Source organism: Nicotiana tabacum, chromosome 11, assembly GCF_000715075.1.
Source record: "Nicotiana tabacum cultivar K326 chromosome 11, ASM71507v2, whole genome shotgun sequence".
In the NCBI taxonomy this organism is placed as follows: domain Eukaryota; kingdom Viridiplantae; phylum Streptophyta; class Magnoliopsida; order Solanales; family Solanaceae; genus Nicotiana; species Nicotiana tabacum.
In genome coordinates this window covers 4,829,635-4,856,175 of record NC_134090.1, presented here as the reverse complement: position 1 = coordinate 4,856,175, position 26,541 = coordinate 4,829,635, and the positions used below count along the sequence as shown (strand labels likewise).

The 26,541-nt window shown below is 37.5% G+C and overlaps 1 pseudogene; it reads right to left on the bottom strand.

The window, feature by feature from the left end:
- Positions 1–1,153: 1,153 nt before the first annotated feature.
- LOC107775994 (F-box/FBD/LRR-repeat protein At1g13570-like) lies at positions 1,154–4,082 on the bottom strand (annotated as a pseudogene).
- Positions 4,083–26,541: the final 22,459 nt, after the last annotated feature.

Sequence of the window (26,541 nt, the reverse complement as noted above, 5' to 3'; positions counted from 1 at the left end):
GACATGTTCAAACTGTGGTGGCTATGGACACAACAAAAGGAGTTGCCCCAAGAAACCAAGGCCTGCAGATTCTACTCCTGCAAATGCTTCTTATAGAGAAAGATGTGGAGGAAGAGGAAGAGGCAGAGGAAGAGGAACAGGCTCAACTTCTCCTAGAGCTTTAACTTCAATTACTTCTGCCCCTACTGCTGTTGGCAGATGAGGAGGAACTGGTAGAGGTAGAAGAAGTAATACACCTTCAGCTTCAACTACTTCTGCCCCAGGAATAAGAAGAGGAACTGGTAGAGGATAGAGGAAGTAATACACCTTCAACTTACAACTACTTCTGCCCCTGAAAGAGGAAGAGGAACTGGTAAAAGTAGTGGAAGAGGAACTAGAAGTTCTGGGTTTGGACTGTTTCAATCAAGCAGTGGGTTCACAAGTTTTTCTGTAAGTACTTCAAACTTAATTTTATGTCTTGTTTGGTTTAATTACTTTACTAAATATTTTTTGTTTTGGCAGTCTGGTGGAGGTAAACCAAGAGTGGTTTCTCATGGTGGTGAAAAGAGGTACTCAGCAGATATTCATGAATGTGCCTACAAGCCAACAAGTGGAGTAAAATGGAATGGTAGACCAGCCATTACTAGAAGATAACTTGAAAGAACTGCTGCATCCCATTCCAGAACTGCTACATCCCATTCCAATCTAAGTCAAGCAAGTTCGTCATCCCAACCATCCAAGAACAACTATATGTAGTTGTGTATTGAATGTTGTTATTGTGACTGTTGAGTTATTTTGGAACTGTTGTTAGGTTATTTTGGAACTGATGTTAAGTGGTGTAATGAATGTTGTTATTTTGTTAAGGCGGGTTGTTGTTATTTTGGTATGTTGTTAAGATGTCAACCTATATTTTTGTTAAGGCGGGCTTCTATTAGATGACTATAATGAACACCTTTACTCTATGATGATATGTGTTTTAAATTGAAAATTTCTGGGCAGATTCATCTCTTTAGTGTTACTACTTTGGTATTTCAGCATTTGAGCTGTATTTTAGGCAGCAATTTCAGCCACTACTTAACTGTGTAAGCAGTGTATTATCTGCATTTTCAGCTCACATAGCAACAACCACAAACCAAACAACATTAACAGTTGCAAAAAATTTCATTCATTTCTATCAAAGGGATACAAAATCCACCAAAAAGCTTCATTCATTTTCTTACATTATATAGCAATCTTTAGAACAACCAAACACAGTCAACTTCAATACAATTACAATTAAAATCAGCACACACAATCTCCTCCAATTTCTTTGATTCCTATTTTCCTTCAATAATGCATCAAACGCCCTCTTCTTCTTAAGCAGCCCCAAAATCACAATTTTCAAGTGTTCTGGAGGTGGGGGATCAAACCACACAAAGAAATTACATACCGAGCGACTGCCCCTCTGAAAATCGAAGAGAAAAAATTATTAAGGAATATAAAATCGATTATAAAAGTACAATTGATATTTACCTCATAAAATGGACATCCGTAAAATCGACGACCAGGATTATCAATACTCCATGACTGTATCACCACAGCTTCTTCACCACAATAACAAAATTTTCTCAGATTATGCATTTTCCCTAACCCTAAAATTGAACCCTAGAAATTAAACCCTAATGTCGAAAAAGAGAAGGAAGAAGTAGAAGAAGATTGTAATATTGGCAACAAAAAAACGCATAAGAAGATGTCAAGAAGAAGAAATTTTCTGCAACTTCGAGCTTTCAAGGAGGAGGAAGAAGGTGAATACAGGTCCAATTTGAGAAGAAATGGGTTGAGGGCCCTTTTATTTATTTAAAAATGGCCGTTGGGATTTGTTTCTGGCCGTTGATTTAAGTCAGAAATTGTCTACTTCTACTGTCCGCGCGCTTCTACCGTTTTGTGTTACACACGCTTAGACCTGGTCAAAGGAGGTGTGTACTAGATACACTTTAGAAAGGTTGCGTGTGCAATATTATTATCGTCCATGGAAAGTGTGTAAGGGGGAATTTGGGCCATAGGTCAGGTGACAACTTATGTAATTTGCCTTTAGGATATCCATATATTGACGCAAGACATGCACTAATTACTATTGAGTAATTTTTTCAACAAAACAAAAATGAAGCATATGTGCTAGCTAGTGAAACTATAAAATTCATACCAATATCAAATCTCCATGCTTCTACCTTACGGGCAATAGCCGCAAAGTGCTTCAAGCTTGCTATATACAAACATGTGCGCGCAAGCTAGCCTGAACCACATCATAATTCAAAAAATATATTGAAAAATACCTCCACTGTATCAATTCATGTGTATGTCACATTCCATATATCATTCATGAGCAGGCAACTAAATGTATAAATCCTTAACATATGATGGCAATGTTATACAGAACAAACCACTCCAAACATCCATCCAAAAATGCTCATGTTGCCAAACAGATATTCACTCGTCTCTTCATCCTATTACGACAAGGCAAAACACAGTGTTATACTACTACATCGGCGTTTGTTGCAATCTGTTCAATTGTAACTTCCAAAACATTTCAGTCGAAGTTCACGATCTGATTAAATCTACTTGTTTCGTTATCTAAATACATGTAGACTACTTCTGCTTTAGGTGATGCACGGAAAAAGTTTGAGAACTCAGCGAATATTTCTGATCTTCTGTCAAGAGATATGAGATTTATGTTACATAGATCCGATGGATCGATTAGCACTCTTACCAACACTGGGGACTTGGCTAAGAAATGCTTGATAAGCTGCATTTCATGTGTTATTCCTGAAAAGATTTTTAGCTTAACTTCCTTGAGGAGATTAAATGTCACATCCGAGAAATGTTCGAGTTCAAGCGATTCTACAACAACATTATCATGTCGATTAAGAACCTAAGAAACATAAAAAGAAGTCAACTCCCAGATTATTGAGGATCTAAAGAAGTATGAAGAAAAAGCCTCTAAAAAATAAGAAAGAGAGAAAAGAGTCAAAGTACTACGAACCTCAGTTTCGAATGATTCCAAGTATGGGAAGCTTCTTATCAAGCAAATATAATATGACAACTCATATGATTCCCTCAGAATCATATGAGGCACGTACAAATGCTTGGCCCGATTATGATCAAAGGGAAGCCTTGTTGGTGCTTCATCTGCTTCTGCATCATCAAACTAAGAAAGAGAATACCAAAATTCAAACTCAACGCAAAAGAAGTTTCATGTGTTAATACATGCATAACAATGAAATCATAAAGCAACATCTACCTTGCCACTAAATCAGAGGTGCTCGAGAGCAAAACAAGACTCGAAAAATTTTGCAAGATAAAAGTTCTCTGCTTCCATAGAAGAACCTTGACATAAGTTCAGAGATGCTTTTGTCAGAAGAGGAACATTCTTTAGACAGAGAGAACTTATACTGCCTGTGAAATCAAAGGATCTCAGCATGGGGGCATTAATTTATATTCTGTTTACAACTTCTGAGATTTCCAGCACCAACTGCTCAAGCAACGGGCAATGAGATATTAAACTTTCGAGCAATTCAGAAGAAATTGTGACTCTACATAGTTCCAGGCTAATTAACTTATCAAATCCTTTAAAGGCCGATGGAGGATGTATTAAGCAATCATGAAGAGTCAAATGTCTCAGCTGCGAACATTCGAAAAGTGAAGAAGGCATTTTGTATATCTCATGCCATGGAAATTGAAGAACAAGATGTTGAATGTCATTCCTCGAGAGGAAATTTATGAAGTTGTCAATCATAGGACATCCTTTCGAATCAACAACGTCAAGCTTGAACTTAGTAATGGGTCCTTCATGAAGGGTCAAAATTTGGTAAATAATCTTTGTAAATTTAACTATAGGGTATAGTTTATCCTTTTTTGTTTTCCAAAGAGATTCATCAAGCTTCAACTTTGTAAGTCTACACCAGTGATTCCTCCATTTTTTCGATAAGATACTTGTCCTCACAGCATCTTTACAAGGCAAACGCATCGATTACATGATCAGGAAGGTTGCTGATGATGTCAGGACCTAAACTTCGACGATTCTTTCTTCCATTAGGAGGCATCATATAAGACTAATCACCAAGAACCTGTTATAAGTAATAATACAAAGTAAGAATCTCCAAACTATTTGGACAGAACGGCTATTCACATTGTCAAACCAACAGAAGAAATAAAGGTGCATTCGCGCTGAAATCAGTCAACTATCTCCTCTTAATATCAATGTTATACGGATATTCTAATTTGCCTTGAGATGCCCATATCAAGCTAACCGAGTGGCTATTCTAACACCTCTACTGGATATATAACATAGCTTAATATCCATTAATTGCATTCTCACAACAAGAATAACCTTCTATCAATAATTCATAAATACATTTTTGGGTTCAAAAGGAAAAATGCAAAGAACAGAAATAAATTCCAAAGAATAAAAACCAGAATAATTTCCAAGATTTGGTCTTTTTACAAAATTAAGCTTAGGAAGCTGTTTTTGCTGGATTGGAACATCAGATTAGTAGTTTTAATAGTATTAATTTTGCAAACCATAAGGAACCTATAATTGCAATAAACACCAATTAAAAGGAGAGATTTACATTTTAAGTAATTATTTAGAGCGGGGGAGGGGGGTGTACATTTTGAAGCGTACCAAGACGTAGGAATACCGATAATGTCAAATCTTCAACTGTTCTGGACACTTCAATTTGACCTTTCAACTCTTTAGGGTTCATCGCCAAGTCAAAGAGAGAGGATTTATTTAAAGGGCAAAATTGGCCCTGAACTTCGCAAATGGTTCAAATTTGTCCTCATTAATGGTTATTGATACGGGCAAGCGCACAAATAGCCATTCTCGTAAGGTTATTTAGAGATTAGTATGTACTTATTTTGTCTTAAAATTTTAAACTAAAAATATTAACTTCAGACAATTCAGGATATTTTTATCCTAAAAATTTGAAGTGAAAAATTAAAATTTAAGACGTAGTGGCTAATTCCTAAATAACATCTCTATAAAGTGGCTACATGGTATCATTTCTACGTTAAATTTGCCGAAACTTAATCACCAATAGAGCTCCACATCGACCTTCTAATACTAAGGACCTGTTTGGCCATAAATTTTGTCAAAATATATTTGAGTTTTTTTTTTGGCAAATACATATTTGTTCATAAATTTTATTCATATTTTGGCAAATTTTCAAAACCCAAAACCAGCTCAAGAACTAGTTTTGGGCCAAAATATTACTATTACATTTTTTTTTAAATTGCCCCAAGCTTTTGTATTTTATAAAAGAGTCCACCATTTATTATTTTGTAACAATGTTGTTTCGTCTTCTTGGTCATCTCATAGTGTATTATATAGTTTATTATAAAAATGATAATTTTGTACCAAATTTATTTATGTTCAGGATTATGGTTTGTGAATGTTATCGATGAAGGTTGTTATGAACAAGGTAGACAAAAACGAATGGATTGGGCTTGGGAATGGGTTATACATGAGTCAGAGTATTAACCAACCCAAAAGGAGGTTATTAAACTATAATTGGGACCCATGATGAGGTAGCAGTTATTAATTTGGGACTCAAGTTGAGGTACATGTGTCAACGAATTACTGGACAAGAGAGAATACAGTTATTATAATTATTAGTTTGTGCAAGTGTAGGGTTATGCCAATTGTTATTTGGAAATTCCACTCTCCTGGTTTCTCTCCCTCGTCTGTTTCTCTCTCTATATGGCTCTGTCTTCCCATCCTCTTTCTTTCTCTTACTACCCTTAGTTGTTATTACTTTTCAGTGTAATTGTTTGTTCTCAGTATCAATATATATCAATCCATTATTTGTGTATTTGATCCATTACATTGGTGCTTTCGTCGATTCGGACTCCATGGATGTCTACTCTTCTACCGTTATAAACTATCACTTCAACATCATCTAGGATTTAATATTGAAGATAATGGACAACAATTCTCGTATGCTCAGACACCTCGACAACATTGAGAACACGCTTTCTCCCTCTTCCAAGACGATTCCCCCCTCCAGAGTATTCGGATGTGGTTGTGTCTTTGGAAGATACACGAGAATCAGAGGAGGTTTCAACACCTCTTGTTATCGAAGAATCCGAGTTGAATTTTAATTTGGATAAAGGACTCTCCAGTCCCGTGGACAAGCCTGAGGTACTTCCTGAGCTAGTAAATCCGTTGAGTAATCCTTCAAACTCATTGCATTCTCCTTCCTTAGTGGTTTCATTTGGTTGCAATAGGACTTCAAATACTCCGCTGGAAACACAAAATGTTAAGGAAGAATATTCACGAAGATATGCCTGCAAGGTGTTTGCTTAAATAATCGATAAAGAGATTGACATGAATGTTGAAGATTCGGTAACTTCCGTCACCCAGTTGTTCAATGAGATGTGTCAACCAATTTTGACAGCTAAGGGTGATTTAGCATTAAGGCAGAATGAGACTAGTATTTTTGTACACTGCACAACCCTACTTGGATATAAAAATATATTATTTGAGATTACATGCCATATTCCCATTATAGACTTCCCGTTCGATCGTGGTGCATGTGTGCTCAAGTTGAGAAATATTGTTGATGCCCGCAAAAATATAGCAACATTAAACAATGTGCTAGCCTTCTGACAAGTGATATGCATTTTGATACTTGGCCTGCTGATATTTTACCTTTGCATCATCCTAGTAGTGCATTAGATTTATATGTTGATACCGAAGAATGGAGAAGCAGAGTGCACACAATTTTCTTCGCGCTTGATAGTGGCAGCCTACTAAATAATTTAAAATATTGCTTGGTTGTTTCTTGCATGACTAGACCATTCTATGTGGTGACTAATTCATTTGACAAAATGGTGCTGAAGATCAGTGTTGACAATGCTCTGAAAATAGTTGGTGTAATTAGCCGGGTTAGTTTTTCTTCAATTGAAATGCAACTTGAATTTAAACTGAAGCCAGTGATTAGGGACAATAGCTCAGTATCAGTTGCTCTGACAACAAATTTCATTTATGCGGCTTGTGACTATAAGAGACGGACAACTACTCCAGTGATTCGTTTATCGCATGAGGTAGCAGCTGAAATATTACTTTCTGCAGCATCAAAATCATGGTTTAAATTTTGGTTAAGGGGCACACGACAGAGGCTTGCAAATAATATCACCCAAGGCATTGTGCAAATGGCAATGGGTTGGATGGAGCTTGAACCTGGTACAATGACCTTATATGGGGTGCCTACAACTTGCACTCCAGTATGCGTATATGTCTACTATGCGACTATCAAGGGTGCCTTGCTTAAAGCTTGTGCGAGACAAAACAATTTGAAGTTTGGTAGCTACGAAGAGGACACTATATTTGACCTTTATCCTTATGATCCAGGACCCCATGTTCTTCTTCCGAACTCCTATGGTTCTATATGTAGGGAGAATACTGTTGTCAGTGTTATGATTTCTTTGCAGAGTAGTGCCGATGGTTATACATATGATTTTGCATTATTAACTCAATCCAAGATGCTAAGTGGAATTGTTTTGGATATTGTTGACGGCCTTAATAATGCTAGTTGGATTGATGTGCATATTAGCATCATTTGTTATTTACCACTAGTGATCATTCGTTATTTACCTCAGCTAGTGAAATCAGATTGTTCATGGGCTAAAGGGAGAGTGAAATATAGAATTTTCCATTTTACATATTTAGACAAATTTTGCTTTGATATAAGCAGGAAGGGTAACCTTGTTCTTTGCAATTCAGTGGACAAACCTAGTACTTGTGGCCTAATTGAAAACAAGTTTGGTGATGCTTTTATTTCAGGGGTTTCAATGTATAGTAAAGCTCACTTGACGTTCTTCATGTACTTGTGGTGACCCAAAACTAAGAAAACTACATATGTCTATGATCCTTTTCTTAGCCTGGTAATTTCAAGGCATGCTATTTTGATTGATCAAAACATGTTGGAGTTAAGAAATAGAGCCAGTAACTATGGTCAGATGAGGATTTGTCATATTTTGCAATATCTTGCTTCGCAGTCAACTCCACCATACCTAATTCAGCAACAAAGACAACACAGCTTAATGGGACCTCATGTCAACACTCTTTCCTCATTGATAAGGCTATACTCGAACCTTGGGGACAAGGTTCTTTTCAAGGGCGGGAGTATTGTTATGAACAAGGTAGACAAAAACGAATGGATTGGGCTTGAGAATGGGTTATACATGAGTCAGAATATTAACCAGCCCAAAGAGAGGTTATTAAACTATAATTGGAACCCAGGTTGAGGTACATGTGTCAAGGAATTACTGGACAAGAGGGAATACAATTATTATAATTATTAGTTCGTGCAAGTGTAGGGTTATGCCAATTGTTATTTGAAAATTCCCCTCTCCTGGTCTCTCTCCCTCGTCTATTTCTCTCTCTCTATGGCTCTGTCTTCCCATCCTCTTTCTTTCTCTTACTACCCTTAGTTGTTGTTATTTTTTAGTGTAATTGTTTGTTCTCAGTATCAATATATATCAATCCATTATTTGTGTATTTGATCCATTACAAAGGTATTATTGGGTATTTGTGATAGTTTTTAGAACTTGTGGGAATAAGTCATGTTTCATATTTTTTCGAAAAAACAAAGTGACATATGTTTTGAAAACTGATGTCCAAACACATTTTCATCTTCAAACCAAACTTTATCCAAAACAAAATTTCAAAACAAATTTGAAAATTTATGGTCAAACGCTAGCTAAAACACTCACGTACCTAAGGTCAAATTTGGATTATTTCGAGGCAATTTTTTAGTAGAAAAATATCTCCACTTATACCAAACACAAACAACTGTAACATTACCCTATGAATATTGTTGGAAAAATAGAACAAATAACATTTAAAAAATAAAATAAAGAAAATCAAATAAATATTTTTCAGGTTGAAGCACGAATATCTCGCTCTTTTTAAGGAGATTCAGGGTTGTCGCGTTAGAATTTTAATTTACCACTCCATCAACAATACTCTTAACTTGTCATGTTCATGATACAACAGTTTGACAATGTCGTATGACTCAAACAACTTCACACTAGTTGTTGGGTCCAAAACTCGACCACAAAAAAATATCTTCATTCGACAAAATAATATTCTCTTTTCTAATGAATTAGTTGGAGATATAAAAAAAAATTCTTCTCTCAAATCTCTCTTCTTTACTACATCAAATTTTTTATAATTATTAAACCTTATTACCAAAATTGAAAATGTATGTACAGATAGTAAAAAAAACCTCAGCTTTAGGACATTTTCCACTAGCATGTTGTGTAATCCATTGTAACTCATCGCCCCATTATACTGTATTCCTTCTGATTCAACTTCTGCCAAATAATCACATATACCTCACATGTGAAGAAGAGGTGGAACAGACTTTTATTTCGTTACTGCTTCTTTCTCATTTACATGTTATGGAATTATAATTTTACCTTAAAATGTTCATACCAAGGGAAGCCCGGTACACTAAACTCCCGCTGTACACGAGATTCGGAAAAGGGCCGGACCACAAGGATCATTGTACGCAACTGATCACGCCCAACTATGCCTTATAAAAGGACTAAGCGGTCGTTGCAAATATAATCCGGTTTTTTCAAGTACGGAGTCGAATCTCACACAGAACTAAGGCTTAGCTATAACTGTTTATTATCACTAAGAAGACAAGCTCGAACAATTCCTAAGTTATAAAGATTGTGAATTTATTTCTAACTAATTAAAGTAGAATTATTAACTAAACATACTAAAGGGTAGAGAAAAGATTAAGGAGAGGTCTAGAGTTACGATTTCCCCTATTGTCGGAATCTCCCCCGCTACATTTCCTATAAGTTCGCCTAAGTATTCTCTACCGATCGTGAGCACTTCTGGGTGTCGTAGCTCTCTCTCGAGCAACTACCACAATTTACTAGACATATTCTCTCGAACTACGCTAGTTGACACTAATTCACCGCTCACTACGATCGCACCAAGGTTTCGTTATCTTTAATCCCGCCTTTAAACCCTCCGTATTGATCTCTCACATACTTTAGGAGTAATGTTGTTCAACAACTACCTAAATTTGTACTCTCTCTCTCGAGCAATATACACACTAAATAGGCACAGTTAATTGAGAGCTCTTCAATCAACAACAACGAAAATATAGTTGAACAAGTAGAGAAAAATCAAAGACAAATCTATATTAAATGTAGTAGAAAATCATCCTCCAATAGGTTCCATCAAACCCTAGATTAGAAAGTTTAGCTACTCATAACTATACTAACAATCATGATAATAATTGAAAGCATTAAAATACAGATTAAGGAAGAACGGAAGATAAAACTCTTGTGATTCGTTGGTTCCAAGTGTTCGCGTAGACTTCTTGCCTCTCCAATAATGTCTCTCCCATAAGAAATAGGTTTAGAACCCCTTTTATACATATTGGGGCGTGTAGGGTTGAAACTACCAAGTCCTAGCCAAATTAGGACGAATTCCGCCCTTAGCCGTCTCGTTTGGCGCTTGGCGCCAATGAGGACGCCGAAATTTTGCACTATTCTGTCTTTGGCGTTTTGGTTGGTGCCTGGCACCAACCTGGGCACCAAACTCATACTCCCTCCAAATTCCTCTGTTTTTACTTCACTTTGCATGCAAGCTTGCCAAATTAATTTAAATTGACTCCTACACATATAAATACCATTATTAAGATCGAGTCATAAATGTTTACCCCAAAGTTAACAAGATTGAGGTATAATGCAAGTCAAATTACATGCGAAAACATAGATTTTTAGCCTAACATCACCACCCCACACTTAAGATCTTGCTCGTCCTCGAGCAACCTAAAACCTTGCTAACCAAACAATGCACACAAGATATCATATAGTGGAGGAACATTTGGCAATTCAACACACTACACATATGACCATGGTTGATACCAACAATTAAGCTCTTGCATACTCATTCATGCATTTCCCAACTTTCACGTGCCTGAATATTAGTGACCAATTTAAAACACTCAAACAACCTGCCCATAATCACCCAACCTCAAAGACCGACTCGTCGCCAATAAGCACTCTCAACTCGTGCACTTACCCGACAAAAGATGTTTAATAATGTTACCTAGCTGTCATGGAATCATGTGCCTCACCAAAGAATAAGAAGGTATTTTGTCCACACATTCAAATATAATTTAAGGACATCACATATATGAACAAAGAACTACTCACTCTCACAAAGAAATTCATGTGCATCTTGTAGTAGTACCATAGGCTTGCCCGTAGTTTATATCTCCACTAATCTAAGCTCCCAAAGTCTAAGATCAATTAGGTATTTACGGGTTGTAATGTAGGCTAAAGGACCGGTAGGATATATTTTGGGTATAGTGACTCACTCTCCTAAGTACTTTAATATACTACACTTAACTTTCCATTACACACTTTTCATGACCAATTCATGCAATGCCACGAAACCATATTCAACTTGGCCCTTTTTCTTTAAGCACAACTTTGTATTCACTAGCTCGGATCTTGATGAATGTGAGGTGTATTTTCTATACATAGTTTTTCTTTTTCTTTTTATTGTATTTTTTTTTTTTTTGCTTTTCTTTGTCTTCAACACTCTCCGTAATTTTTAGGTTTCCCGGATAATGATCTTCAAAAACATACATGCATATTTTGGCCTTTCTATGATTCCACTCAAAAGCTATCCCAACTCTCACCTTACTCTTCTAGCGACTTAAGTGATTTCAGAGGTAAAGGTTTAACAAGTTTTAATTAAGAACAAAATGAGAATTAACTTATAATGTGGGTGCCAAAGAAAAGGCTTATAGACTCAAATGGGCTATATAGGGATAACTGTATTTATGGTGGCATAATAGCTCAATGGACAATCAAAGAAACGCCTACATCATCTCTTAGACTCACTAAGCTTACTTATTTCGCTTTGACTAACACACAATGCAAGTTCTAGACAAACACAGGATAGCACAGAATGTAATCAAAACCTCACATCACACATTGCACATGACCCCAGTCGGACGGTTCCATTCCAACTCTCAAGTTTAGGCAAGTAACACAAAGTCAAGAAGTATAAAGCAATGACGCACTACATGAACAATGAGTCAAGTAACTGAGAGAAGGCATCACAAACAGGCTATTCAATCTTTCACGACATCAATGGACCAAGGAAGCTCGGGTGAGGCGATTTTTCGAGATTGTTTCAAGAAAAACATTGGGGTAAGAATTCCTAACTTGATTTTGGTTAAATTACATGAATCTATTATTGTTTTTATCACTAAATTAGTGAATTGGGTTGAAAAATTTAGAAAATTCTCTTGGTTTAAATTTAAGATTTGGAGGTCGATTTGTTGTTAGAATTCGATAAAATTGGTATGGTTGAACTCGTATCGGAATGGATGTTTGGATTTCATGAGAATTATATCGGATTCCGAGGAGCGAGCCCCGCGTTGACTTTTGTTGACTTTTTGGAATAAATTTTTAAGTCGACGTATTATTATCCAGAATTATTTTCGATGAATTTTAATGAAGTTATACAATTAATTTGGATAGATTTGAACTGTCCGGAGGGTCAATTCAAGCAAGAAGGCTATTTTGGAATATCGGCCTAACTTCAAAAAGGTAAGTGCCTTGCTTATGTTCGAGTGGGGAAATTACCCCTTAGGCATCAAGTCTAATGTGCCATTTGTGAAATGTGAAAAGCCGTGTACGCGAGGTAACGAGTACGTACTCGACCTATATGTGTAAATTTTATTGAATTAAAGTCCTGAGCATATTGTGTGATAAATTGGATAATTGTTGGTATATATTTAATCATCTTATTGTCGTGCCTAAATCCTTGTTGTTGTTGAATCTGTTGTTATATGACAATTTGATGTGATTGTTACTTGATTATTTATGTAATTCCGTGAATTTGTTGGTTTGATAATTATTGGAATTTAATTTCATTATGGATTTTTCCTCTACAAATAATTAATTAAATGAGCTTAAGAAGAGGTGTTTATATAATTATTGAAAATTTAAATTTAATGAAGACTTTGCTTTATGTTGAGTAATTTCTATCTCTATTGATTGTTTTTGGGTGTTGTACACATTATGTGGAGATTTTGACTATTTGTTGTGAAATTAATTGACTTGGTTGTAGCTTTGGAATTTGGTTGTAGCAATTGGGCAAATTGTGATATGAATTGATTTTGTTATGTTGCTGAGATAATTTTCCGTGTAAATTGTTGTGATGTGTGAGTTGTTATTTTGGGGAGATAAGGGTGACATTTCACAGTTGATATTATGTGGTTATAAAGGTGGCATTTTACTGTTGTGTTTGTTGGCATATTGTCTGGGCGGAGCGATAAGGGTGGCTATATGAGCGATAAGGGTGGCAATAGGAGCGATAAGGGTTGCTATTGGTATTGTCTGGGCGGAGCGATAAGGGTGGCTATAAATAGGAGCGATAAGGGTGGCTATTGTCAGGGACGATATGTGATGATGTGGGGTTGTGGTGTTGATAATTTTCATGTGATGTTGTGATTTTCTTGTGTTTACTTTTTGTACCTTATGCAATTTATCTTGTTGTTGGTAAATTAATAACAATCTGATTTATATTGAAATTTAGAGCCTGTGGCTATTGCCAGGCGGTTTATAAAATGAAATGTGGGCACGAGGTGCCGTGAGTAAATAATGAGGATATGTGGCACGTGAATTGTCCGTGCAATTGTTATATGAAATGTGGGCACGAGGTGTTGTGATGAAATGATAATGATAATTGGCAAGTGAATTGTCCGTGCAGTTGAGATATAAAATGAGGGCATGAGGTGTCGGGAAAATATGATGATTTAATTATGGGCACGAGGTGCCGTGGAAATATGAAAAAGGGGCGAGACTCGTATTTTTATGATTATGAAATGAGGTGTCACATGGTGACTTTTTAATTGAAAGAATTATATTCAAAATATTTATTTGGAAGGATTTTTACTTAGAAAGTATTATATGAAAGAATTGTATTTGAAAGATATTTATTTGAGGAAATTATATTTGAAAAGATTTATTGAAAGAATTATATTTTAAAAATAATTATTTGAGAAAATTATATTTGAAAGAGAGTTATCTGGAAGAATTATATGTGAAAGACATTTATTTGAAGGACTTGATTTAATTGAGTGTAATTGTGTTTATTAATTGTTGAGTAATATTAATGGTATTCTTGTTGTCTGTTGTGCATATCACTGGGTTGTTTTATCCTGCCCTTATTATTATTTGTCTCCTATTATTTTGTATATTATATTGCATAGGTTATTAGACTAGTGAGTGTCTTGACTATACATCGTTTCTACTCCATTGAGGTTAGTCTTGATACTTACTGGGTACCGACCGTGGTGTACTCATACTATACTTCTGCACATTTTTGTGCAGAGCCAGGTATTGGAGACATCGGACTTGAGAAGAGTTAAAGCGGGATCGTAAGGATTCAAGGTAGAGCTGCTTGGTCCTCGCAGTCCCTTGGAGGTTTTTCATTTCATTGTACTGTTAATTTTAATCAAACAGTATTGTATATTCGGTCCTCGTAATCATTCCATGTATTCAGCTAGAGTTCGTGACTCAGTACTACTAGTCTTGGAAGGTTGTACATTCATATTTGTTCCGCTGTTAGTTTTGGTTACTTATTTAATTGAAAAAACTATGGCTCCAAAAATGTAATTAAAATCGACTTACCTACTCTTAGAGACTAGGTGCCATCACGATGCCTGTAGTGGGATTTTTGGGTCGTGACAAGTTGGTATCCGAGCTCTAGGTTCATAGATTCTACGATTTACGAACAAGTCTAGTAGAGTCTTGCGGATCGGTACGAAGACGTCTGTACTTATCTTCGAGAGGCTATAGAACTGTTAGGAAATTTCCATTTCTTTCATTCCTGTCGTGCGGAATTTGTTGAATTTGAAATTTGAGCCTTTATATCTCTATTTTCTCACAGATGGTGAGGACACGTGCTACCGGGTTAGCTGAGTAGGCATCCGCACATACTGCTAAGGCTGCAAGAGGCCGGGGCCGAGGAAGGGCATGTTCTACGACTAGAGCACCTGTCAGAACAACAGTTGAGGAGCCACCAGTAGCTCCAGTTGGGGGACAGGTACCAGAAGCACCTGTTGTTACCCCCGGACTTCAGGAGACTTTAGCACAGTTCCTAAGTATGTTCGGTACATTAACTCAGGCGGGATTGATCTCTGTTACACCAAACATTCCGCAGATTGGGGGAGTAGCTCAGACTCCTATCACAACTCCAGAGCAGCGGGTTCATGTTGATCAGGTTCTGGGTGTAGTGCCGATATAACCTGTTATTCCAGTTCGACCTGAGGTCGGGCCCGAGGCATCAGAAGAAGAACAAAGGAGACTTGAAAGGTTTAAGAGGTATAGTCCACCTACTTTCAGTGGTACAACTACAGAGGATGCCCAAGGATTTCTAGAAAATTGTCACAGTATTCTCCGCACCATGGGTATTGTGGAAGTGAGCAGAGTTGCCTTTACTACATTTCAACTGTCAGGCGCAGCGTATCAGTGGTGGCAAATCTATGAAGAAGGTAGACCAACCGATGCCACACCACCAACTTGGACTCAATTTTCGGAAATGTTCTTGAAAGAGTTTGTTCCCCAGACTCTCTGAGATGCGTGGCACACAGAGTTTGAACGGTTGCGTCAGGGCACTATGACAGTGTCAGAATATGCTATCAGGTTTAGTGAGTTAGCCCGTCATGCACTTATCCTAGTTCCTACAATCAGAGAATGGGTCCGCATATTCATTGAGGGACTCGAATATGATATTAAAATATACATGGCTCAAAAATTGCAAACTGATACTCCATTTCAACAAGTAATGGAGATTGCAAGGAAGATTGAGGGTGTTTTAGGCGAGAAAAGGAAGTCTAAAGAGGCCAAAAGGTCTCGAAGATCTGGAGGGTTCAGTGGGTTTTACTCTTCAGCTAGAACCCATTATAGCGGAGGCTCGAGCAGTCGGTCAGCTCAGTCCGCACATCAGATTACTCGGATTGCTCCAGTAAGTTCTTACAATGCACCACCGGTACGAGATTCCTATAATGATTATTTCAGTTATCCGGCACAGACTCAGTTCGAGCAGTCGCGACCTCAGAGGGGTTGTTATGAGTGTGGTAATGCTAGGCACATCATGAGAGATTATCCCAGACTTGGGAGGGGTGGATTTCATCAGCGCACTCAAGCTACAAGCTTTATTCCAGTTAATACTCTACGTGCACAGTCAGCTAGAGGTGGAGGACATGCGGGTAATGGGCACCTAAGAGGTGGAGGCCCGACCCGTTGATATAATCGCTATGGTTTGGCTGAGGCCGATACACCAGATGGTGTCGTCACATGTACAGTCCCAATTTATTATAAAAGAATATTTCCCCTTAGTTGGATTCGGATCTGAATATTGAGGTGAGTCCTTCTATTATGCTCCGCTTAAGGGCGAGCTTCATAAATTTGTGACCCACTTATATGTGTCTCCCTGTTGGGAAATTTAAAGATGTGAGCATGTGTCTGTCATTTTATTTTTGTGCACCATTGAGGGCTATAAGTCCAAAAGCAAAATTTTATTATTCAATATTGTGGGTTTTGATGTGATTTTGGAATAATTGATTCCAATTTTTATGAATTATACGCCCTACCGGTATTAGGGTTCATTATGTGTTGTGAAAACTGTTTATGAAATATATTAAAAAGAAGAAAGAAAGAAAAGTTGAAATTTCAGTTGGCACAATGTGCAAAATACTTGTGATTCGGAGTTGAGGACGAGATCCTCGCATTTTATGTATGATGTGAAATATTTAAACCGGGCTACAAGTCGTGGTGGAAGTTATATAAGGACGAGGTCCTTGTGGCGAAATATTTATGAGTTTAAAATTATCCCTTTGTGAAATAAATTTGCACAATAATATTTAATAGGGATTCATGCCTGTTAGTCTTATTTGAAAATTCTTTATATTTTTCTGTTCATATTCAGCCATTTTCGTGCTGTAAACATTGAGTTTTAGCCTATGAGGTGAGTGCCCAGGTGACGCTAAATGTGACTCGTTAAGTCGGAAAAATAGTTATGAGGTCTTCATGCCTCACATTTTGTCGTCAGTATTGTGAAAATTCGAAATGAGATGTTGATTAATATGAGATTTATTGATGATGCTGGAATTAATTATGAACAACTTTTAAGACTTGAGATGTGGTGATGAGCATACATATGATGTACTTCATGTACTGATATCATAATGATAATGCAATGCTTGTAAAGCTGAGATCAGTGTTATTGATATATACCTTGTGGATGTGTTGTTAGGAGTCGTTTTGGTGTTACTCTGGCAGATGGATAGGCCCATTTACAGGGGAGACTCTGCTGAAATTTTCTGAAAAATTTGGGAGTTAGAAAAAACAAATTGGGAGATTGATATGTGTGAAAGAAGAGATAAATTATGTTATGTGTTTGAGGACGAATGATCCTAACCGGGGAAGAATGTAACACCCCAGAAATATTTTGAAGTACTTCAACACTATCAAGAAAGTTGATGTGTGCGTAGGCACGAGTTGCTACAGCCAGTTGAGACTAATATCGTGCGTTGATGAAAAATCGGACTTTCTGAAATGTTTGGAGTGTAAGAAATTGGTCTTAAAGTTCACAAATATGGATAAAAGAAATAATATCAAATGAGATGGGGTTGCCGGACTTACCTCCAATGCAGTAACATGGGACCAACCGTGAGTATATGTGTAAAAGTAAAAAAATCATCAATTCGGTAACCTCAGAATAATTATTAGCACGTTCGAGGATGAACGTTTGTTTAAGAGGTGGAGAATGTAACGACCCAACTTGTTGTTTTAAGAATTTAAGCCTCGCCTGGCGGCATAAGGCCCTGAGAAGCTTCTTATTATGTGTATTGACTTGCATGCATGGTTGAATTTAGTTACCGGATGATTTGGAGTGATTTTGGACACTTGGTCCCCAAAACGGAAGCTTAAGTTTTAGGATTTTTACCATAGTCGGAACTGTGTGAAGACGACTCCGGAATGGAATTTTGATGATGTCAATAGCTCTGTATGGTGATTATGGACTTAGGAGCGTGTCCGAAAAATTATTTGGAGGTCCGTAGAGGAATTTGGCTTGAAATGGCAAAAGATGAATTTTTGTTGACCGGCGGGGTTGACTTTTTGATATCGGGGCCAGAATCCGATTCTGGAAATTGGAATAGCTTTGTTATGTCAATTATGACTTGTGTGCAAAATTTGAAGTCATTCCAGATTTGTTTGATGTGTTTTGGCACAAGATATAGAATTTGAAATTTCAAAGTTCATTACGCTTGAATTGGGGTATGATTCATGGCTTTGATGTTGTTTGATGTGATTTGAGGCCTCGAGCAGGTTCGTGTTATGTATTGGGTCTGGTTGGTACGATTGGACGGGGTCCCGGGGGCCTCGGGTTTGATTCGGGGTGGTTCCGGACCAAGTTTGGGTGTTTTGATGCTGCTGGTTGCTGGTTCTGGTGTTGTTCTTCGCGTTCGCGAGGAGCCTCTTGTGTCATTCTTCCATTTTTGGACCAAGGAAGATCGGGTGAGGCAATTGTTCGAGAGTTTTTCAAGGAAAACATTGGGGTAAGAATTCCTAACTCGATTTTGGTTAAATTACATGAATCTATTATTGTTTTTATCACTAAATTAGTGAATTGGGTTGAAAAATTTAGAAAACCCTCTTGGTTTAAATTTAAGATTTTGAGGTCGATTTATTATTAGAATTCGATAAAATTGGTATGGTTGAACTCGTGTCGGAATGGGTGTTCGGATTTCATGAAAATTATGTCGGGTTCCGAGGGGCAAGCCCCGCGTTGACTTTTGTTGACTTTTTGGAATAAATTTTTAAGTCGACGTATTATTATCCAGAATTGTTTCCGATGAATTTTAATGAAGTTATATAATTAATTTAGATAGATTTGAGCTGTCCGGAAGCCAATTCAAGCAAGAAGGCTATTTTGGAATATCGGCCTAACTTCAAAAAGGTAAGTGTCTTGCTTAACCTCGAGTGGGGGAATTACCCCTTAGGCATCGAGTCTTATGTGCCATTTGTGAAATGTGAAAAGTTGTGTATGCGAGGTGACGAGTATGTACTCGTCTTATATGTGCAAATTTTATTGAATGAAAGTCCTGAGCATATTGTGTGGTAAATTGGGTAATTGTTGGTATATATTTAATCATCTAATTGTCGTGCCTAAATCCTTGTTGTTGTTGAATCTATTGTTATATGATAATTTGATGTGATTGTTACTTGATTATTTATGTAATTCCGTGAATTTGTTGGTTTGATAATTATTGAAATTTAATTTCATTATGAATTTTTCCTCTGCAAATAATTAATTAAATGAGCTTAAGAAGAGGTGTTTATATAATTATTAAAAATTTGAATTTAATGAAGACTTTGCTTTATGTTGAGTAATTTCTATCTCTATTGATTGTTTTTGGGTGTTGTACACATTGTGTGGAGCTTTTGACTATTTGTTGTGAAATTAATTGACTTGGTTGTAGCTTTGGAATTTGGTTGTGGCCATTGGGCAAATTGTGATATGAATTGATTTTGTTATGTTGCTATGATAATTTCCTGTGTAAATTGTTGTGATGTGTGTGTTGTTATTTTGGGGAGATAAGGTTGGCATTTCACAGTTGATATTATGTGGTTATAAGGGTGGCATTTCACTGTTGTGTTTGTTAGAATATTATCTGGGCGGAGCGATAAGGGTGAAAATAAGAGCAATAAGGGTGGCTATTGGTATTGTGGGGGCGGAGCGATAAGGGTGGTTGTTGGTATTGTAGGGGCGGAGCGATAAGGGTGGCTATAGGAGTGATAAGGGTGGCAATAGGAGCGATAATGGTGGCTATTGTCAGGGACGATATGTGATGATTTGGGGTTGTGGTGTTGATAATTTTCATGTGATGTTGTGATTTTCTTGTGTTTACTTTTATACCTTGTGAAATTTGTTTTGTTGTTGGTAAATTAATAACAATCTGATTTATATTGAAATAGAGAGCCTGTGGTTATTGCCAGGCGGTTTATAAAATAAAATGTGGGCACGAGGTGCCGTGAGTAAATAATGAGGATATTTGGCACATGAATTGTCCGTGCAGTTGTGATATGAAATATGGGCATGGGGTGCTATGATAAAATGATAATGATAATTGGCATGTGAATTGTCCGTGCAGTTGAGATAAGAAATGAGGGCACGAGGTGCCGGGGAAATATGATGATTTAATTATGGGCACGAGGTGCCGTGAAAATATGAAAAAGGGGCGAGACCCGTATTTTTATGATTATGAAATGAGGTGTCACATGGTGACTTTTTAATTGAAAGAATTATATTCAAAATATTTATTTTGAAGGATCTTTACTTAGATACCATTATATGAAAGAATTATATTTGAGGAAATTATATTTGAAAAGATTTATTGAAAGAATTATATTTGAAAAATAATTATTTGAGAAAATTATATTTGAAAGAGAGTTATCTGGAAGAATTATATGTGAAAGACATTTATTTGAAGGACTTGATTTAATTGGGTGTAATTGTATTTATGAATTGTTGAGTAATATTAATGGTACTCTTGTTGTCTGTTGTGCATATCACTGGGTTGTTTTATCCTGCCCTTATTATTATTTGTCTCCTATTATTTTGTATATTATATTGCACAGGTTATTAGACTAGTGAGTATCTTGACTGTACCTCGTTTCTACTCCATTGAGGTTAGTCTTGATACTTACTGGGTACCGACCGTGGTGTACTCATACTTCACTCCTACATATTTTTGTGCAGAGCCAGGTATTGAAGACATCGGACTTGAGAAGAGTTAAAGCGGGATCGTAGGGCTTCAAGGTAGAGCTTCTTGGTCGTCGCAATCCTTTGGATTCTTTTCATTTCATTGTACTGTTAATTTTATTCAAACAGTATTGTATATTCGGTCCTCGTGATCATTCCATGTATTCAGTTAGAGTTCATGACTCAGTACTACCAGTATTGGGAGGGTGTACATTCATATTTGTTCCGCTGTTAGTTTTGGTTACTTATTTAATTAAAAAAATGGCTCCAAAAATGTAATTGAAATCAGCTTACCTAGTCTTAGAGACTAGGTTCCATCACGACGCCTGTGGTGGGATTTTTTTGTCGTGACAGTGCTGAGCCTAACCTCAATGAAGTAGTGGCGAGGCTAAGGCGGTTCACTTGCATTAACCTGTACGCAATATTAGTAACAACAACAAATAACAGAAATAAATCATGTGACTCATTTATAATAATTGAAGCCAATTCAGCAGTCATAACCAATTATCATTTCCATCAATTCTGTTGCAGCGTGCAACCCGCTCTAACAATATATTCACATTCAATTCTTTTGTACCGTGCAACCCGCTATCCCAATATATTCCTTTTTATCAAGCCTGTCATATATTTATTTCGATCCAGTATATATAGACTTTTAAATAAGTCTGTTGCGGCGTGCAATCCGATCCCTCAATATTGACTTTTAAATAAATCTATTGTGGCGTGCAATCCGATCCCCCAAATATTGACTTTTAATAAGTCTGTTGCGGCGTGCAATTTGATCCCCCAAATATTGACTTTTAGTAAATCTGTTGCGGCGTGCAACCTGATCCTCCAATATGGACTTTTTAATAAGTCTGTTGCGGCGTGCAACCCGATCCTCCAATATTTTCATTATAATTAATTCTGTTGCGGCGTGCAACCCGCTCCTCCAACATATTCATTTACCAATTCTTATAGAAGAATTTTCCCAACAAATGCAACAATTAATATAAAATTATAAGACAACAACCATACACTAATTATAATTTAATTACGAACAAACAAAAGCAAATAGCAAATTATTATAGAAATGAGAGAGAAAACATGCAGTTTAATATTTAATATGCTAAATGTCAAATAACAATTAAGGCACATAATTCAAATAGCATGTAACAATTAATGCAGGAATTCAAGAATTAATATTTGACAAAGAATAGGAGAGAAACAATTATTATAACATTTAATTCATAATTTAAAATAATTTATAATGTTTCAAGTAAATACGCAAACAATTAATTTGACGACGTATAGACACTCGTCACCTCGCCTATACGTCGTTCACATGCATTCCACATAACAAATAATTTAAGGGTTCTATTCCCTCAAGTCAAGGTTAACCACGACACTTATCTCGCTTTGCAAATTTCAATCAATTATTCATCCACAGCTTTTTCTTTTAAATTTATCTCCGAAAGCTTCAAATTTATTCACAAACAATTCGATATATTCAATATTAATCATAGGAATTAATTCCATATGAATTTACTAATTTTTCAGATAAAAATCCGAAATTCATTTAAATTTTTGACAGTGGGACCCAAGTCTCAAATTCCGGAAAAACTCACGAAATCCGAACACCCGTTCCGATATGAGTTCAACCATGCAAAAATTGTCCAATTCCGATATCAAATGGACCTTCAAATCTAAAATTTTCGTTTTTGGAAGATTTTATAAAAATCTGATTTCTTTCATCTAAATCCGAAATAAATGATGAATATAGACATGGATTTGTGAAATATAATCACTTTTGGTTAAAGAACACTTACCCAATTCAACGTCGTGAAAATCCCCCTTGAAATCACCCAAATCCGAGACTTGAAACTCAAAAATGAGTAACAATGGCTAAAACTCGATTTTATGTATTCTACCCAGCATTTTCGCATCTGCGGTCTATATTTTCGCACCTGCGCTCATACATTTGCGAGAAAAATCTTGCATTTGCGAAGTGGGGCTACCGGGCGAGGTTTCGCATCTGCGGACATTTCTATCGCACCTGCGACGTCGCAGAAGCAACCAAACGACCGCAACAGCGGTCTCTTCTGCAGAAGCGCTTCAGCCTTCGCAGAAGCGGTCGTGTATTTTCCCCCCATTTCTCTGCAGAAGCGACGCGACTGGCCAGTACCCCATTTCGCAGAAGCGACCAGCTTCTCGCAGATGCGGTTGCGCACCTGCGGTCATCATTGAGCAGGTGCGATTACACCAGGTTCTGCCAAGAACCTGCTGCTTTCAACATGCTCTAAACAATCCGAATTTCATCCGAAACTCACCCGAGCCCCTCGAGATCTTATCCAAATATCCCAACAAGTCCCGTAACATAATACGGACTTACTTGGGGTCTCGTATCACGTCAAACAATGCTGAAATTACAATTCACATCCCGATTCAAACTTTGAGTTTTAAACTTTTCAATTTGCAAATCTCGTGCCAAAACATTTTAAATGAATTCGGAATGACTTCAAATTTGGCACACAAGTCATAAATGACATAACGGAGCTGTTCAAATTTCTAGAATCGGATTCCGGCTCCGATACCAAAAAGTCAACCCCGTGGTCAAACTTGGAATCTTTAGCCTTTAAATTGCTAGTTCCGTTAAATGGTCATAACTTGAGCTAGGGACCTCCAAATTAAATTCTGGGCATACGCCCAAGTCCAAAATCACGATACGGAGCTACCGGAACTGTCAATACACTGATCCGGGTCTGTTTGCTAAAAATGTTTACCAAAGTCAACTCAATTGAGTTTTAAAGCTCTATTTCACATTTAATCCATTTTTCGCATGAAAACTTTTCAGAAAATTTTACGGACTGCGCACACAAGTCGAGGATTGATAAATGGTGCTTTTTGAGGTCTTAGAACATAGAATTAATTATTAAATTTAAAGATGGCATTTTGGGTCATCACATTCTCCACCTCTAAAACAAACATTCGCCCTCGAACGGAGTTAGAAAAAGTACCTGAGCTGGAGAAAAGGTGTGGATATTTACTCCGCCTGTCCGACTCGAACTCTCAGGTAGATGCCTCTACCGGTTGACCTCTCCATTGCACCCGAACTGAAGGATAATTCTTAGACCTAAACTGTCGGACCTGCCGTGCTAGAATAGCCACCGACTCTTCCTCGTAAGTCAAATCTTTGTCCAATTGGACTGAGCTGAAATCTAACACATGGGACGAGTCACCATGATATTTCCGGAGCATAGACACATGTAACACCGGATGAACTGCTGATAAACTAGGTGGTAATGCAAGCCTGTACGCTACTTCACCCACCCTTTCAAGATTTTCAAAGGGTCCGATATACCTAGGGCTCAACTTGCCCTTCTTTCCGAACCTCATTACACCTTTCATAGGTGAAACCCAGAGCAATATTCTTTCTCCAACCATGAATGCAATATCACGAACTTTATGGTCGGCATAACTCTTTTGCCTAGACTGAGCTGTGCGAAGTCGATCCTGAATAATCTTGACCTTATCCAAGGCATCCTGTACCAAATCGGTACCCAACAACCGAGCCTCTCCCGGTTCAAACCAACCAACTGGCGATCGGCATTGCCTTCCGTATAATGCCTCATATGGAGCCATCTGAATGCTCGACTGGTAGCTGTTATTATAAGCAAACTCCGCAAGTGGCAAGAAATGATCCCAAGAACCTCCAAAGTCTATAACACAAGCGCGAAGCATATCTTCCAATATCTGAATAGTGCGCTCTGACTGTCCGTCTGTCTGTGGATGAAAGGCTGTGCTCAACTTCACCCGCGTGCCTAACTCATATTGTACAGCCCTCTAGAAATGTGAGGTAAACTGCGTACCTCAATCTGACATAATAGACACGGGCACACCGTGAAGGAGGACAATCTCACGAATGTAAATTTCAGCTAACCTCTCTAAAGAATAGGTAACTGCCACTGGAATGAAATATGCGGACTTGGTCAACCTGTCCAGAATGACCCAAACTGGTCAAATTTTCTTTGAGTCCGTGGGAGCCCAACAACAAAATCCATAGTGATACACTCCCACTTCCACTTAGGAATTTCTAACTTCTGAAGCAAATCACCAGGTCTCTGATGCTCGTATTTAACTTGCTGACAATTCAGACACCAAGCTACATATGCAACTATATCCTTTTTCATTCTCCTCCACCAATAATGTTTTCGCAAATCTTGATACATTTTAACGGTACCTGGATGAATAGAATACCTGGAACTTTGTGCCTCTTCAAGAATTAATTCACGAAGCCCATCCACATTAGGCACACAAATACGGCCCTGCATTCGCAGAACTCCATCTTCCCCTACAGTAACCTATTTGGCATCACCGTGCCGCACCATATCCTTAAGGATATGTAAATGAGGATCATCATACTGCCTCTCTCTGATACGCTCATATAAAGAAGACTGAGAGACTGTGCAAGCTAGAACCCGACTGGGTTCTGAAATATCTAACCTCACGAACTGATTAGCCAAAGTCTGAACATCTGCAGCTAATGGCCTCTCACCAACCAGAATATACGCAAGACTGCCCATACTCACAGCCTTTCTACTCAAAGCATCGACCACCACATTGGCTTTTCCGGGGTGATACAAAATGGTGATATCATAGTCTTTCAACAACTCCAACCATCTTCTCTGCCTCAAATTAAGATCTTTTTGTTTGAACAAATACTGAAGGCTACAATGATCAATAAATACCTCACACGAGATACCGTAGAGGTAATGCCTCTAAATCTTCAGCGCATGAACAATGGCTGCCAATTCTAAGTCATGAACAGGGTAATTCTTCCCGTGAACTTTCAACTGCCGCAACGCATATGCAATTATCTTGCCATCTTGCCAACTTGCATTAATACTGCACCAAGCCCAATGTGAGATGCGTCACAATATACCGTATATGATCCTGAACCTGTGGGTAATACCAACACTAGCACTATAGTTAAAGCGGTCTTGAGCTTCTGAAAGCTCAACTCACACTCGTCTGACCATCTGAATGTGACACCTTTCTGGGTCAATCTGGTCAATGGGCTTGCTATAGATGAAAACCTTTCCATGAACCGACGATAATAACTTGCTAAACCCAAGAAACTCTAGATCTCTGTAACTGAAGTAGGTCTAGGCCAATTCTGAACAGCCTCAATCTTCTTAGGATCCACCTTTATGCCTTCTTTCGATACGACATGCCCCAAAACGGCAACTGAGTCTAAGCAAAACTCACATTTTGAAAACTTGGCATATAACTGATTATTCTTCAAAGTGTGCAGCACACTTCGAAGATGCTGCTCATGCTCCTCTCGACTGCTAGAGTAAATTAAGATCTCATCAATGAATAAAACCACAAAAGAGTCCAAATAAGGCTTGAACACACGATTCATCAAATCCATAAATGCTGATGGGGTATTTGTCAACCCAAATGACATCACTAGGAATTCATAATGCCCATACCGAGTTCGAAAAGCTATTTTAGGGACATCAGAGGCCCTAATCTTCAACTGAAGTTAACCAGACCTCAAATCGATCTTCGAAAATACCTTGGCACCCTGAAGCTGATCAAATAAGTCATCAATTCCTGGCAGCGAATATTTGTTTTTTTATAGTGGCCTTGTTTAATTGTCGATAGTCTATACACATTCGAATAGAGCCATCTTTCTTCTTTACAAATAATATTGG